Source organism: Coffea eugenioides, chromosome 6 (assembly GCF_003713205.1).
Source record: "Coffea eugenioides isolate CCC68of chromosome 6, Ceug_1.0, whole genome shotgun sequence".
NCBI lineage: Eukaryota > Viridiplantae > Streptophyta > Magnoliopsida > Gentianales > Rubiaceae > Coffea > Coffea eugenioides.
In genome coordinates this window covers 16,528,139-16,545,478 of record NC_040040.1, presented here as the reverse complement: position 1 = coordinate 16,545,478, position 17,340 = coordinate 16,528,139, and the positions used below count along the sequence as shown (strand labels likewise).

Sequence of the window (17,340 nt, the reverse complement as noted above, 5' to 3'; positions counted from 1 at the left end):
TATCATAAAGCTTACTCCTGAATCTCCTGAATCTTTGCACATGAACTTTGTCCTAGTAGGACGCTTACCTCAGTGGCCATGCTTGTACCAAACATGTTCACAAACAGAGTGCAAAACAGCCTGGTAATGCTGATCAACCGGGCAAAGGACCTTGTCTTACTCCAATTCGTAGGATATTTGATCAAAACAAGTGAGTGCTTCATCCTTAGTTCTAATCTTCTAAGGTGATGTTTTGCCTGAAGCATTATTGATAACCATCTTCTACTGTTTTGTATCTTTTCCAGGGAAAAGGTGAATGGTTTTCTTCTACACAGAGTCAGTTCCCTAGAACTCGTGAGTGTTAACATGTTATGATTTGTCCTTTGAATAATCTAAATTTTGAACTTCTGTAACCTTCAATTTTTTTTTTTATAACAGGTAACTTATTCAATAAACTTGAAGGGGGATGTTGCACACAAGATTGAACTTCAACAAAGTGGTAGAGAAGTCATGTGATGTGCTCAAAGACCTTATAATCATCCCAAAGCCTTGGTGCTTGTTTTGCTCTACCTTTTTCTTCTGTATAGATTTTCAATTATTTTCATAATTTTAAATACCATGTATTTGATCTCTTTCTGAGTTTCTGGCTTAACAGTAACAATCTTTGTTTTGGTTCCTGAGGTACTATATTAGGCCCTGCAATTAAAGCATACTGAGTGGTACATTTGCTGGAGTTGTTTCTTGTACCCTTAATGAGAGGCTTGTTATTCTTGCTTCTGGTCGTTGTGGATAAGGTCAGGAAATACACATCCTTTCCACTACCAATTGATATGCTAAAAGTCTTCCCTTTCCAAGATATGCAACCATGAGCAAGTCATTCCTTCCAAGATAAAGTTTTGGGCACTCCTATTAACATGACCTTACAGAAAACTGCTGAATAATATGGGTAAAATTTTTGCATGTTGCCCCCCTATATATCAAATAACTTTGAAGAATCTTGATTTACAAATCATGTGATTGAACATTCTTTATTCGGAACTGTAGAGAGATAGAATTTTCATGTAGTTGCCCTTTTGTTTTCTAGTCAAGTCCTACAAATTTATTCACTAGTAAGTTGTTAGATTCTAAAGTTGTCATGGCATTATCATTCAGATGGGATTAGAAACTGGGCTGTACAGTCTTCCAGTCGCTTTATTTTTCTATACATACATGTTAATCGCTTTGCTTCTAAGTTACTCTTGAGCCTATGTTGGTTTTGGCCGACTATAATTCTTATGTATATGAACTGTTGTACTAGGTGAGGTTTTGGTGATATAGAATAGAGCTGGTTGCCTTCCAAAGGGCCTTAGTGTGATTCTTTCTTGATCTTTGTGTGCCATGATCATAAATGTCCTACAAGTGGAATTAGTCTTTCTAGGTATTCACTTGTTGGATTGTAGAAATTGATCCTAGGGTCTCCCAATTGTCAGGTTCCATAAATTGTAGAGAAATGATCCTAAGGTCTATTGTTGGAGAAATTGATCCTAGACTATTTTGTTAAAATTTGTGTTCGAGAAATTGATCATTGTCTCCTGTTGAATTTTGGAGTACTCGAACATCGAATATACTGGGGTTCTCAACTTCATAAAATTTGCCTAATCAGCAAATCGGCCAAAGATATAAAAGGAGGGATCCTGTAGAGATTATAGTCGAAGTTATTGTGTTTGGTGTTGAACAGTTGTCTAAGTTATTGGTTGTGCTCGCCTCGATTAAGCCATCTGCCAAGTGACACCCAATCCAATGTATGAAGATGGAAGGGAAGGCGGCTATGCAAGGGAGGCGAAGCCGAGATGACAACTACCTGAGATTGATCCTCAGCACATCGAGTCATGGCACTCACATTGATCCTCAGCGCACCCACGAAGAGGAAGCCTACCTTGGCATTGAAGACAATTCTTGGGATAGAGTTGAAGACAATTCTCCAGCTTCTTGGGATAGAGTGATAGACTTTTTGCCAAGAATCCGTTGGATATCAGATTACAGCTCTATGTTTTGTTACTGACAGGCGACTAAAGGAATGCATGATACTTCAATGGCCCCAACATCAGGTGCCTTAGAATATGAGAAATGGTTGAGCTGCTTTATGGGGTTTAATCTGTTTAAGAGGCATCGGCAAGGCGGTGCATTTTGCGTACCTTGGAAGCACAACATCCAGACAGGTATTCAAGCTATTCACGATGCCGTGCAGATGAAAAGAATCATACCATGTGACCGGAAAAGCATTTTCTGAGAAGAAGATGTCTCCTGCTGAGAGTGGAAAGTCATGAGATACTCAGGATTTGGAAGCCTTTGGTGAACTCACTAGTGTTACTTAGGTTCATCAATAACATCAGGTGGTTTTACTTAGAACTTTCCTCAGCATGAATTCATGCAGGATTGTCTTTCTTTGACAGTCTCAAAACATTCAGCATTGGTCTGCTGTTACTGATGATAACATTGTACTAGTTAAATATTTGATGGAAACAAATATCCAAAAGAAGAACTTGTTTTTTTTTTTTTTTTAACCATGTGAGTGATGCGTCCTCAAGAATGAACGGATCATCAATATGATTTAACTACTCCAACTTCAATTCTCCACTTCCTCCAGATGGAGGAGCCTTAGGATTGACTTATTAATGTGCTTTAATTAGTTTGATCTAACATGTTAAAGTATTATTTGACCTTTGCAACTGTGTCCAAATTTATTGAGTGGTTCTCTGCCTTGTGTTTGAAGGAATGCCAGTTCAAATTTTCCAATAAACACCTTCTTTCTTCTGTCTAATTGAACTTCGGAAAATTTCCTAGGATTCTCACCTCAACTGTATCCTACCCTGCGTTGTACTTATAAATACAAACCCCATGTAGTTTCACGTGGACAATGATCAATCAGGAACGTACTTTGGTGTTCTATTTCTGAGAGAAATCCTTCACAGAATCGAACTCATCAAAAATTCAGAAAGCCCCATCTTCTGAGTCTAGCACAAAAAAAAAAGTAGTAATTCGTCTCAAACAGTTGATCAAGAAAACCAAACTTGAATCCTCTTATAAAAAGCATCCATCAAACATCTAAGATGCTGAAGGACATAAGATTGAATCTCTCATCTTCCAATCAATATTCAAGGACATTTCCTTACAATTGCAACAAATCAAAGACTAATAGCAGGAATTGCAAGAACTCTGTGGAAAGTAGTTCTGCTCAAAAGAACCACGAATTCATCTGTGACACAAGCTACCACCATTCAAATTGTTTTGATCAGTTCTGTAAATTGCATGGGTTATCCCCATCAAAATCAACTTCCACTGATCAACCAAACGGGTCTTTTCCTTGTGGAAACAGACGGGTTCTTGAACTTGTGTGCCCTCTTTCTCGGGGAAACATCAGTGGTTGGATTGTGGTACAAGGTGCTCGCACGTACATGAACTCGGGAACACGGGGTTGTGCTCTGGAATCTTGTGATTTTTCTGGGAATTATGATGAATTAAGGAAACATGCTAGGATTCAACATCCATGGGTGAGGCCAACGGAGGCAGATGACGAGAGGCAGTCTGTTTGGGATCGTTTGGAGCAGAATGATAATAGGCAGTATGAATTTATGAATCAATACCTCTACAATGGAACTTCCACCTGAATCCATATCAAAATTACCAAATTCAGACACCTATCATGTCACCGTATGATAGGATTGCTGAAGTTCAGTACACTACAACTCTTACTTACTGAAATTTGGCAGCAGGATGTTCGTCGAAGAAGTGTTCAAGACATTGCAGCTGGAGTACAAATTGCAATTCTAGGTCATTTTATTAGCTTGTAGAGACACCCAAATATATTCTGTAAAGAATAGTTATACCTAATAACGTATTTGTATTCTGCAATCATCTTTTGTTTTTCCCCACTAGAGAAGGAAAGAGTGAATTAGCTAAGGCTCTCATAGGCTACCCCAGAAACATCAGGAAAACAATTTTTCCCTACATCAGTTGGTCACTTCGTCTTTGATAACATTCTTGTGGAGTGTGAAATTTGAAGCTTCAAATCTCTAAACTAAACTACCAAAACTCTAGATATGCAAACAGAGAGACTATCATTAGCCAATATTGTTGTCCTCAATATGTCCTTAAAACGAAACCTAACAGCAAAGGACAGCAATAAAGAACAATCAGGCTCTGTCTTCTTTAAAAATGTAAATGGATTTTGCTTATTTTTCACTACATATTGACATCATCTCTCTTCTGATATACCACAGTGCAAATTATCCAAAGTGAATTTTAAAGATCCTGCAATTTTTCGAAACTGAAATTTGCTGCATTTAGTAAAATGCTACCAAAATCATGCAACACACCAGAAAGGGGGGGGGGGGGCTCAGGAGAGAAACAAAGCACACCTGATATTCAAAATTGACCAGAAGTTGTAGTGTCAAAGCCCAAAGTGTCCTCAGAGATGTTCATGCGATACCATTGAAGCAAACCATTATAGCAGCAGGGTAATTAAAGCAAAGCATAAGTCCATGTGTAAAACCAGTAAAATTAATATAACAAAGATCGCTGCAAAATGATTGACGAGTGAGATACGTTAGAGTCCTTAGTCTCCTAATTAAGATCTGTCCATTGAATAATCCCCTTTCAAAGTACCAATATATGGAACTCAGATGTGCTTATCTGTGCCGGAAATTGATCAGTGCATGACCAGCATCAACTTCCTAAGACCAAAATTGAAACAGAAACCGAATTATATCAAACAAATCATGGTTGAACGCAGATTCTACTTGTTGAGCCCCAAAACATATGGAAAACTAGTACCAAGACTGTAGGAGGTGGGAAAATACTCTTTTAACTGGTCTTTAGCCCTAACGAAGATGGTCACTAACATGACAAGGGGGTAAAAGTCAAAATTAATGTTTCATAACAGATAATTGCTGCATAAAATTTCTTGGTTGCTCCTGGCTTAATGACTTGATGCTTCTAGGTCCATCAATGTATTGTTTCCAATGGAATTCATCCACCAACAAATCAACATACCAGAAGACTGAAACAAAAACAATCGAGTAATTAAAAGATACAGAGAAGATACATGCAATGATCAATCAGGCTCAGATCTGTAAAAAGTGGAGGCAAAATGGAGGGAGACACCGCCATGGCTGCAAATTCCCAGTTACATATGCGGATGAGTCCTATCTCATCCCACACGCCATCTGGGTTGCCCAGCCAAGATACGGGCTCGAATTTACCTCCATGAATTTCGCCATCAATAACTCAAGAAAGGATTTTCATCGTCACTGCCCGGAAATATACACAAACCTCAACGCCCAAATGCAAAAAGGCATCAGTAATTATGACTACACAGCAGAGCAGCAGCAGCAACAACAAAGAATTAAGGTTGTGATGAAACAAGCACTGCTATCTCAGCAGATCTTTCAGAAATAATCTCCAATCCAAACAGGCCTCGTTTGATAACATTTCCAGTTTCTGATTTCTGCAAAGGGCTGTTAATTTCTTTCTTTTTTCAAAAAGAATTGCCGAAATCATAGGCAGGAAAACAGAGAGGGCAACAACCCTTTAGAAACTCCCCAGCTCTCTGCTGCCTCATTCATTTTTCCTTCAGTTAATGGTGGCTGCAACAGTGCAACCATCAGACTTCAATAAAAGTTCTCCAACTTTCATTTAAGCTGATTGATTGGGCAAATGACGGTTACGTCTACGGTGGAAAGTTCACTTTTCTGCCCATAGTAGGCAGAAGCAATGCAAGGAGGCCAACTGTGCCATGTGGGAACGCACAAAGAAGGATATCCGGGCACCACTGGAGAAAGCCGGTTGGGCCTGGATGAAAAACGTAATACATTTTAAAATCACAATAAAAGTCCTCTTAAAAATTTATTCATCATCTAATGCCCAATATTTATATTTGATAAATTAAAATAGTTAATTAAATATTCTATTATAATATAAACAACTATATGTCAGTGAGTTGATTGAATAATATTTTCTTTTTCTTTTTTTTTGGTATTTCAACTAGTTGTCAATTAAGTTTCAATTGAAATAAATATTTTATAATTATTTAAATTATTCAATAAAATTATCAATTTAAGATGAAAATAAATATAATACATTAAATTGTATTATTGAAATGTTTGATTTAATATAAAGGAAAGCCAAGAAGAAATAGCAAGAAATTTTTTAAAAATTCATGTGAGCCCTCTATATTGGTAATCACCTTTACTTGTTATTATAATCACAATGACTAACCATAACCAATTGAAACTCATATGCACAAGTCATACAACAATTTGTGTTATACTGTTTGCAATTAAAGTTACTATACACTCAAATTAAAATTCTCTTTTTTCCACTAAATTTTCTTTTATATATGATTTATGTGTTATTATTTATTTGTAATTAATTTAATGAAAAGATACTCTTTAGGCTAAATGATATGTTTTGACAATGTGAATTACTTTTAAGGATTTTAATGAGATTTAGAACACATTTTTTATGAATTTAATCTAATTCACATTTTATTTTATTTGAACTATAATTATTTAAAATATAAGGGACCATATTGAACAAATTTTCAAATATTAGAGACCAAAAAATATAAAGTCAAACATTTGACTAATTCTTACTTGATTTTGACTGTTAGATATTGTAGTTTTCTATTAGTTATCCTAAATTTGCCTAAAATAAAAAATTTGGGACCATATTTATTTTTGTCAAAATATTAGGGACTAGTTTAACTCATAGACCAAACGTTAGGAGACCAAAATTATACATCTTCCTTTATTTTAATCATGTTTGATATCCCAACTTTTTCTTTTATATTTACGCTTCAATTATTTCAAATATTAAACTCAATTAAAATATAAAAACTACCACAATATTTGTTTTGACATGTATAAAATTTACTAAATAATATTGAAAATTTCACCTATTTTTTGTTACAACAATTTCGTCTATCTTTCCGTACCTTTATTTTTCACATTTTTTTGACATTCACTTTTTCGCTCTACACTTTTCATTGGGACCTGCATTTCGGTTGGAGTGTTCACAAAATATTTTCTAAGTAATAGGTATTAGATGATGAACGAATTTTTAAGAGAACTTTTATCATAATTTTAAAATGTATTGCATTATTTCATCCAAGCACAACCGGCTTTCTCCTGTGCTCGGTACATCATTTATCTGTCCATCTTTGGCGTCCCCACAGAACACAGTTGACCTCCTTGCATTGGGCAGAAAAGTGAACTTTCCACCGTAGACGTAACCGGCAAATGTCCAATATAGTCCTCTAACTTTAATGAAAGTTCCAGTTCTTGAGATTTCCGCCAAGGGCCTTCCTCTTTTTTTTTTTTTTGACACCCTCGGAAACTCCCCAGCCCCCTGCTGCCTCATTTTTTATTCGTGTATTCATTTTAATTTCAACCAGTGGAGAGCACGAATTCTGAGACAGTTTTAGGAAATCAAAACAAGAACAACTTGCCAAACACGGCCTTGTTTACTGTACTAGTTCTAGGATTATGGTATTAAACAACAGGTTCAAGGGGAGTATAAATAAGATTCATATATACACTTAGAACTTGTCTCTCGATAAGGGTTGTGGCATAGGAAACGGGACGGGGAAGCTGGAACGGTTATTTAGCGGGCTCTGTTTAGATAGAGGATTATTAGCCAAAATTTATTTGCTTACATCATCATTACAATTTTCAACACACCTTTTTATCTCACATACATCACATCACAAAAAGTGCTACAGTAAAAATATCTCAAATAATTTACAATCCAAACAGAGCCGGCGTGCTTCTTATCCGTACCCTAATTAATAAATTTGGCCTCCCGGCCCACAGCTCTGTAATCTAATGACATTTCATTCCCACTTTATTTTATTTTAATTTTTAGAGGGTACTACAAGAGTCAAATTTCCTTTGTTTGGTATAAATGTGTGGAAAGAATGAAAAAGTCGAGCGTGTATGGTTTTATACAGATTGTGTTTATGCACAACAAGAAACAAAGGATGGTCATTTTGGGCCTCTAGTTTCTGTTACAAGGTAAAAGCTAAAGTTTCAAACGAGTCGAGTTGAATCGATATTTAACCTAATCGAATCGAATTTTGAGTTAATTTTATCAAGTTCGAACTTGAATTCAAATGCAACTTCAAATTCGAACCAGGTCAACCACAAACTCGAGTTTAAAAAAAAATAAAAAAAAATATTTTATTTTTTAAAAAATGAATAAATTAATAATTTTTTTTAACAAATGATAAAATATTAATATATATATATGTAATTTGACAATTAAAATAAAATTATATATATATGTGTAATCGAGGTAATAAGTATTTTTAGACTCAAAATCGAGCTCAAATTTGAATTTGAATTGAATTTTGATTCAAGCTGAACGACTTTACTCGTATGCAGCCCAGTGAAAGCCACCGCTGAAGCCCTACAGATTAATACAAAAGCGCGCCTTTGGCATCGAATTCCACCAGAAGGTGCAGTATGGCAAGTGTTGTCATAAATAAAAATGGTCGCGTGACACTGCTATGGACCAAAAGTCAAAACAGCTTCAAAAGTTTGTAGGCGGTCTTAGACTCATGGTGAATGCAGCCTTTAAAAGTGTCGTGACACAGAGTGCATTTGCAAGATCTGAGATTTAAAAAAAAAATAAAATCAATTGAAGCAGCAGGGCAATCCAAAGTAAATCGTGCTCATTATTATTTTTTTAGATAAAAAACCATCAAATTTAAGGATCAAAACAGCTTCCACAGTTTGTAGGTGGTCTTGATCAATACAGGCTTTCAGAGTTTACTGAAACAATGGCATTTGTAAGAGCTGAGATCAAAAGAGAAGGGAGAAGCTACGTTTTAAAATATTGGTGCCACAATAGAAAAGCTTGGCAGATCCTGTCAGAATACTTATAAACTTAACCTATAAGAGAAGTGAATGCCTAAAAGCTTCTGGCCCTCCCATCTCTCTGGAGTGTGATGCTTCGTTTTTCTTTTGAGCTTTATCGCAGAGTTTTCTTCATTTCTTTGTTCGCAATCCCATGCCTATGTTTCATGTAAATGAGTTTCCAGAGAACTGGATCACTATGGCCTCTGGTTCTTTGACAGAAACAAGAGCCGCAAGAATTTCACCAGGAAGAAGAAAAGGACGCGAAGAAAGCCTAGTGATACACGTGAACTGGGTTACGTAGGTGTAGGGGCTGCATGTGCGTGCATGGGTTGCATATGGGTGTGCATGGGGTTTGCATGAAGGGACGCAGCTGGAATTGTTGAAGTCGTTACTAGAATTTGTTACAGTTAGTTAATATTGATTTGTAAGATTCTTATGACATCAGCAGATGTCATAAGTTTGTTAGCCAACTATAAGCTCACCGCCTTATATCACTTATAAAAGGCGAAGCTGGACACCAGTTGGGGCAGACCTTGGAATTGTTAAATCTGCACTTTCCATTTCTTTTGTAGTCTTTCTTCTTCCTTTCTATATTCAAGTCAACAAAGCTCTCTTGGTTTTCGGATTACTTCTCCACCAGTTTTTGTAATTCCTAAGCCAGAGATTGAGGACCTCTACTGTTCTTTGCATCAGTGGTATCAGAGCTGGGTTACGCCAGCTCAAATCATCGATGGCAGAGGGCACTAGGTCTCAAGACGTCAGGAAAATGGAGGAACACGTTCGCTCCATGCTGAAGGAGCAGCAGGAGCAATTTGAGAGGGAAATGGCGGCTTTGCGGAATTTGGTGATTGAATTACATGCACAGAAGGGTCCAGTAGAAGGAAATGACTCCCCTCATAATTCGGATTCTTCAAACAGCAACCGAGGGAATTACCATGCTCCCTCTCGATTATCCAGGATCGATTTTCCAAAATTTCATGGGGAGGATTTTAGGGGATGGTTGTACAAGTGTGAGCAGTTTTTCGAAATAGATGAGACGCCAAGCTCGGTGAAGGTCAAAATAGCTGCAATGAATCTGGAGGGAAAAGCTCTCCAGTGGCATCAAATTTTCATGCGATCCAGACTTACGCGGGAGATCCCGGCTTGGGAGGAGTATATAAGAGAATTGTCCTCCAGGTTTGGAGATTCCTTGTATGACGATCCAATGGGGGAACTTAAAAGCTTGAAACAATCTGGGACAGTACAGGAGTATCACGACCTGTTTGAGGAGCTGCTCAACAGGGTGGAGCTTCCTGAGGACTACGCCACAAGCTGTTTCGTGAGTGGGTTGAAACCAGAAATCCAGTTGACTGTAAGGATGTTCATGCCTAAAAACGTGCAGCATGCTAGGACCCTGGCCAGGATTGAAGAAGCTAAGGTGCTTGTGCAGCAGAAAGGGAAGGGGTTATCCAAACCTTTCACAAGTTATCCAGGTCATACCATCAATTCCGTTTCCTTCCACGCCAATCCATCTGGTCACAAATGGAAGGTAGATTCTAAGCCACTCCTACCCCTACCTACCTTTCCCGCGCTCCCTAGCAATGAAAGGCCGCAGGAGTTAGTTGTTAGGAAGCCTTTCAGGAAATTGAGTAGGGCAGAAATGGATGAAAAAAGGGCACGAGGACTCTGTTTCTGGTGCGATGAGAGGTTCGCTGCTGGGCATAGGTGTGGGAGGAAGCAATTTCACAGACTGGAGGTTTGGGATGATACATCAGATAAGGAGGAGACGGAGACAGATGAGGAAGGGGGTACGATAGATGAGGGGCAGTTAGCTCATATTTCCCTCAATGCCATGACTAACCTGACTGTTCCTAATTTTAGGACAATGAGGGTCACTGGGCATGTAGGGAGGCAGTCTGTGAACATTTTTATAGACTGTGGTAGCTCACATAATTTTATCCATCCCAAGGTTGCACAAAAGCTGGGGTTAATCACACGGCAGGTGGACCCCCTAATTGTAGAAGTAGCAGATGGAAACAAGTTGACTACACGGGAGCTCTGTCCAGACTTCACCTGGAAAATGCAGGGGCAAGAGTTTAAGGCCGACTTGTTGGTACTACCTGTGGGAGGATGCGAAGTAGTTTTGGGAATACAATGGTTAACCACCATTGGTGACGTGAAGTGGAACTTTAAGGATCTCAGGATGGAGTTCTTGTCGGACGGTCACAAAGTGGTCTTGAGGGGAATGAAGCAACATGGGCTACAGCTGGTGAAACAGAGGAAAATGCAAAAGCTACTCCAAAAGCCTGAGCAAATTGCAGGAGCACAAATCTGCCTAATCAGGATGATCCAAGGGCCTGAGCCAGAAACATTATCTCTTTCTACTATTGTTGCTGGAACCAGTGGTGAGCAGGTTAGTCAATCTATGGACTTAGAACCCTTGTTAAGTGAATATGATGAATTGTTTCAAGAACCGAATGGCTTACCCCCTGAAAGATTGCATGATCATAGAATTGTTCTAAAAGAAGGTACGGAACCTGTCAATGTAAGACCTTATAGGTATCCTACCTTTCAGAAGGGAGAAATTGAAAAATTGATAGCTGAAATGCTTGCATGTGGAATCATCAGAGCTAGCTCTAGTCCATTCTCTTCACCAGTAGTTTTGGTGAAAAAAAAGGATGGGTCCTGGAGAATGTGTGTTGACTATAGGCAGCTAAACAATGCCACAATAAAGAATAAATTTCCCATTCCTCTAATAGAAGAGCTGCTGGATGAACTTTTTGGAGCTAAGTTCTTTACCAAATTAGATTTGAGGTCTGGTTATCATCAGATTAGAATGAAAACTGAAGATGTGGAGAAGACAGCATTTAGAACTCACGATGGCCACTATGAGTTTCTAGTTATGCCTTTTGGGCTAACTAATGCTCCCTCAACATTTCAGGGTCTAATGAATGACATTTTTAGGCCATTCTTGAGGAAGTTTATTTTGGTTTTCTTTGATGACATTTTGGTATATAGTGGCTGTTGGAAGGAGCACCTGCAGCATCTGAGTGTGGTATTTGAACTACTGAGAAGTCATGAACTGAAGGTAAAAAGGAGTAAATGTGTCTTTGCTCAACAGCAAATTGACTATTTGGGGCATATTATCAATGCAGAAGGCGTCCAGGCTGATCCCCAAAAAACTGATGCCATTAGAAGTTGGCCACTGCCTCAGACGGTCAAGGCACTGAGAGGATTCCTAGGTCTCACGGGGTATTATAGGAGGTTCATACGAGACTATGGTAAAATTACAAAACCATTAACTGAATTGCTTAAGAAGAATCAGTTTCAGTGGCAAGATGGGGCTACTCAAGCTTTTAAGAAGTTGCAGTAGGTTATGAGTAGCCCCCCTGTCCTAGCTCTACCAGATTTTAGTCAGGAATTCATTGTGGAGACAGATGCGTCTGGGAATGGAATTGGGGCGGTGTTAATGCAAAAAAGGAGACCCCTCGCTTTTTTCAGCAAGGCATTGGGATCCAAGCATCAGGCTCTGTCAGTATATGAAAAGGAAATGTTAGCCATTGCCACTGCCGTTCTGAAATGGAGAGCTTACTTGGTGGGAAGGCACTTCATCATTAAAACGGACCATCAGAGCTTGAAGTATATTCTGGAACAAAGGGTACATACACCACTGCAACAGAAATGGATAGGCAAGTTGATGGGGTATGACTATGAAATACAATATAAGAAGGGGAGTGACAACGTTGTGGCAGATGCATTATCCAGGCAACCTCAGGAGGGCAGTTCTCTATATACCCTGGTCACTATCACAACGTCCCTGATCAAAGACATACAACAGAGTTGGCAACAGGATGTAGTAGTTCAGAACTTGATCCAGAAGTTAACCAACAATGGTCAGTGCTCTCGCAACTATTCATGGCAGCAGGGATTGTTGAAGAGGAAGGGAAAATTGGTGGTTGGCAATGACCAGTCCTTAAGGGGCAGGTTGATTGCCTTGTGGCATTCGAGCTCACAAGGGGGGCATTCGGGAGTTGAAGTAACGTACAGGAGGCTTAAACAGATCTTGTACTGGCCTTTCATGTTCAAAGATGTGGCCCATTTTGTAGCAGCATGCGATGTCTGCCAACGAAATAAACCAGATAATGTGGCGTATCCGGGCTTATTACAGCCTCTATCCATACCTCAGAGGATCTGGTCTGATATCTCTATGGATTTTATCGAAGGTTTACCCCTCTCACATGGCAAGAAAGTGATTTTCGTGGTGGTCGATAGGCTCAGTAAATATGCCCACTTCCTGGCTGTAGCGCATCCGTACACAGCCATCTCCATTGCCCAGCTCTTCATGGACCAGGTTTACAAGTTACATGGTCTCCCTCAGACCATTGTCAGTGATAGAGATCCCATCTTTCTGAGCTCCTTCTGGCGGGAAATTTTCCGGTTGCAGCATGTCCAGTTGAACATGTCCTCTTCTTATCATCCTCAGAGTGACGGTCAGACGGAGGTAGTTAACAGATGTTTAGAGACCTATTTAAGATGTATGACTGGTGACCATCCCAAAGAATGGAGTTTGTGGTTGCCAATGGCAGAGTACTGGTATAACACAAATTTCCATTCTTCTGCTAAGTTCACTCCATATGAAATTGTCTACGGCCAGCCACCCCCTCTCCATATTCCGTACCTACCTGAGGCCACAGCAGTCGCTTCCGTAGATAGGAGCTTACAAGCAAGGGAGAAGGTCATTCACTCCTTGAGACATAATCTGTCCAAGGCTCAACATAGAATGAAGCAGTTAGCTGATAAGCATAGGACGGAGAGGGAATTTGCTGTGGGTGACTGGGTTTATGTGAAACTTCAGCCCTACAGACAACATTCCCTACGCTCTCACCACTGTCAAAAGCTGTCGCCTCGCTACTTTGGTCCATTTCAGGTGTTGGCAAAGATAGGAGCAGTGGCGTACAAGTTAGCTTTACCTTCGCATGTCCGTATCCATGACACATTCCATATTTCCTTGCTCAAGAAGAAGGTTGGCGCAGGGTGCATTCAAGCTCAGATTCCCGCGGGAATTACACACCAAGGACAGTTGATGGCAGAGCCCATAGCTGTTCTTGACAGGCGTCTGGTCAAGCGTGGGAGAGTTGCCGCTACACAGGTGCTGGTTCAGTGGAGTAACAGCTTTCCCGAAGATGCAACTTGGGAATACTTGCAGGACTTGCGGCTACAGTTTCCTCATTTCAATCCTTGAGGACAAGGATTGTTTGAGAGGCGGGTATTGATACACGTGAACTGGGTTACGTAGGTGTAGGGGCTGCATGTGCGTGCATGGGTTGCATATGGGTGTGCATGGGGTTTGCATGAAGGGTCGCAGCTGGAATTGTTGAAGTTCGTTACTAGAATTTGTTACAGTTAGTTAATATTGATTTGTAAGATTCTTATGACATCAGCAGATGTCATAAGTTTGTTAGCCAACTATAGCTCACCGCCTTAGATCACTTATAAAAGGCGAAGCTGGACACCAGTAGGGATAGACTTTTGAATTGTTAAATCTGCACTTTCCATTTCTTCTGTAGTCTTTCTTCTTCCTTTCTTTATTCAAGTCAACAAAGCTCTCTTGGTTTTCGGATTACTTCTCCGCCAGTTTTTGTAATTCCTAAGCCAGAGATTGAGGACCTCTACTGCTCTTTGCATCACCTAGTTCGACTCTTCGATCGAGAGATGGCAACAATTGAATCAAAAAGTCTTCCACCAACAGCGCAACCAAAAAAAAAAAAGATATGTCCTCGTTATCATGATCACAAACAAGATAGCAATATGCATCAGGGATAAGGGGTCACTCCAGTCTATAGTTAAAAGACTGCTTAGTTCACAAAGTTGTGGTGTCTTTGGTTTTCTATTTTTACCTACAAATGCATGAATGTCTAGATTGATCTGCTTTCAGTTCAAGTTAGTATAGCAACAAATGATGAACAACCTGCAATTCTAGACTTTCTGTCCATAATTAGCCCCACAATGATGTATAAAGAGAGAACCTTTAGTCCCTCGCGCCTTCGAGTATCAATCAACATGAAGAATTTCATCTCCTATTCCAGGCTGAACTGCTGAACTTTAACAAGTTTTATTTGAGATAATTACCGTAACACTTTTTGTGATGTGATGTATGTGAGATAAAAAGGTGATTGGAAAGATAAAAATGTGATTGGAATTTGTAAGGCAAATTATTTTTTTCAAATTATCTCTATCCAAACACACTCAAGTCCAAGCAAGATTTATCAAAACATACCACAGGACTGAAAGTGATATCACCACTCCGTTTTCATTCTACCTCAACTAAAAAGAGATGATGTATTCACCTACGTAGCATCACAGAGAAAGAGCTCATGCATTGACCTAAGTAACATCAAAGAAAAATAGCTCAACCATACTACATAAACATAAATGTGATCATTTGATCTTCAAAAAACCTAAGCTTTCACTAGCTACTATCTAGCTTAAGTAGGCATATTACTCGAGTTCACTCAGCTTTCAAGCCAAAATTATAGAGCAATAAGCAAGTTTGGTAGCCAGAAAATAAATTATCTTCCCTAGTGCCGATCAGATATTTCATTTTCTTGGGTCAAAATACTGATAGAATTATAGCATTCAAAAATTGAGTCTAAAAGCACGATAAAACCTAGTAAAAATGTCGAATGCAAACTAAACAAACTCATTCCTTTCGGGAAGTTGAGAGAAGACAGTAAATCATCATGCACAGTTCAACTAGGCTCAGATCCGCATCAAGAGGAGGCAAAATGGAGGAAGACACCGCCATGGCTGCAAAAATTCCCAGTTGCATATGCGAATGAGAAAATCTCAGCTCACATGCCATCAGGGTTGCCCAGCCAAGATACGGGTCGGATGAACTCCGTGCCCCAACAACAACAACAAACTCAAGAAAAGATTCCTGCAATCATCACAGCCTGAATATTACTGAAGTCTCAGAGCCTTAAAAGCAAAAGAAAAGGCTTTATAGACTATGGTTGTGGAATAATACAGCAACAGCGACAGCATCAACGATATTCTAAAGCAAACAAGACAGATTTTTGAGAAATAACCCAAAACGGTCCTCGATTTCAAAACACAAACATCACCAGTTACCAAACGCACCCGGGAAACAACATGGTTCTTTTCAGCATCTTGATTTTTCTGCAAAGGGCTGTTTAAGCATGTATTTTTGGGCAGGAAATCATCGGCAATACAGAGAGGGGCAACAACCCTTTAAGAACTCCCCGGCTCTCCGCAGCCTCATACATTTTTCTTGAGTTTTGGCTGAGGCCTGAAGCCCTCAGATCAGATTATGAGTGTGTTTGGATTTAAGATTATTTGGGAAACCATTTTCTGTTTTATTCACAGACAAGATCGAAGTGACCCACTTCTATCTTCTTCTTGTATTAGCTTCTAGTGCTGCAGCAGAGAGAGCTCGAATCACGAGTGGAAGTCAAAAAAAAAAAGGAAACAACATTAAAAAATAAAAAAAAGGAGGAAAATCTGGAAAATGAGGATGGGAAGATTCAATGTCCATTAGAAAAATTTGTAAATGGTGCATAAGTTATGGTTCAGGCAATAATTACTAAATTTATTCTTAAATGATTGAATAAGGCTCATAGTAATGTGCCTTTAAAAAAAAAATTTGCAAGTTGATAAACAAAACTATGCATCCATATAAAAGTGTGCATTTTGATATACTTGATATCTACAATAGACAGATACAAATTTGCACGTATAAGCATATGTGCATCAATACAAACATGCAGTTTGGTGAATTATGTGTACATATGAATAAGCACATTTGAATTTATATATATATATATATATATATATATGGGCATGTGTATATGCTAGTAACCTATGACATATTTACAAAATTCCCAAAACTTATGGCTTTCTTATGAATATTTAATCGTCCTATCTTCTATTTCACAAATCTTGCCATGATATTCTTGAAAATGCGAGAAGAAGCAATTATAAGTAACTCCTCGAAGATAGACTTAAAATACAAATTTTATAACAATTGATTAAAGGGATAATTTTAGAAACCTCGATTGAGGTTTCTGATAATTGCAACCATCTCCTCTAAAGTTTGAAAAATTGTAAAAATCTCCCCTACAAATTATATCTTGGTAGCAATTGATGATGCAAGTGAAAAAAATCCAATGAATATCCAATATTACCCCACTCTAATATGTAAAACAAATTAAATGCTAAAAAGTCAACTATCACCATTATCCGATGGGTAAAATTTCAAGTTAGTATTTTGTAGGAAAATTTAAGACATGTTTTAAAAGCATTCCTTTTTAGTACTTTATACTTTTCTTGGTTAAGTAATTTTTGAAAATACTTATTTTAATTAATGCCTCCCTAATTGGTTGGTCAAATTTTTGTAAATTGATTAACAAATCTAGTTAGAAAAAATGGGAATGAAGTATAATGTACTAGATTAAATAACATTAGA

General features: G+C 38.5%; 1 long non-coding RNA gene across 1 annotated transcript; it reads left to right on the top strand.

Annotated features, from left to right (window-relative positions):
* Nucleotides 1-13: 13 nt before the first annotated feature.
* LOC113776491 lies at nucleotides 14-754 on the top strand. Its single transcript, XR_003469022.1, has 3 exons — nucleotides 14-190; nucleotides 285-333; nucleotides 418-754. It is a non-coding gene; the product is annotated as an uncharacterized LOC113776491 (long non-coding RNA).
* The last annotated feature ends 16,586 nt before the right edge of the window (nucleotides 755-17,340 follow it).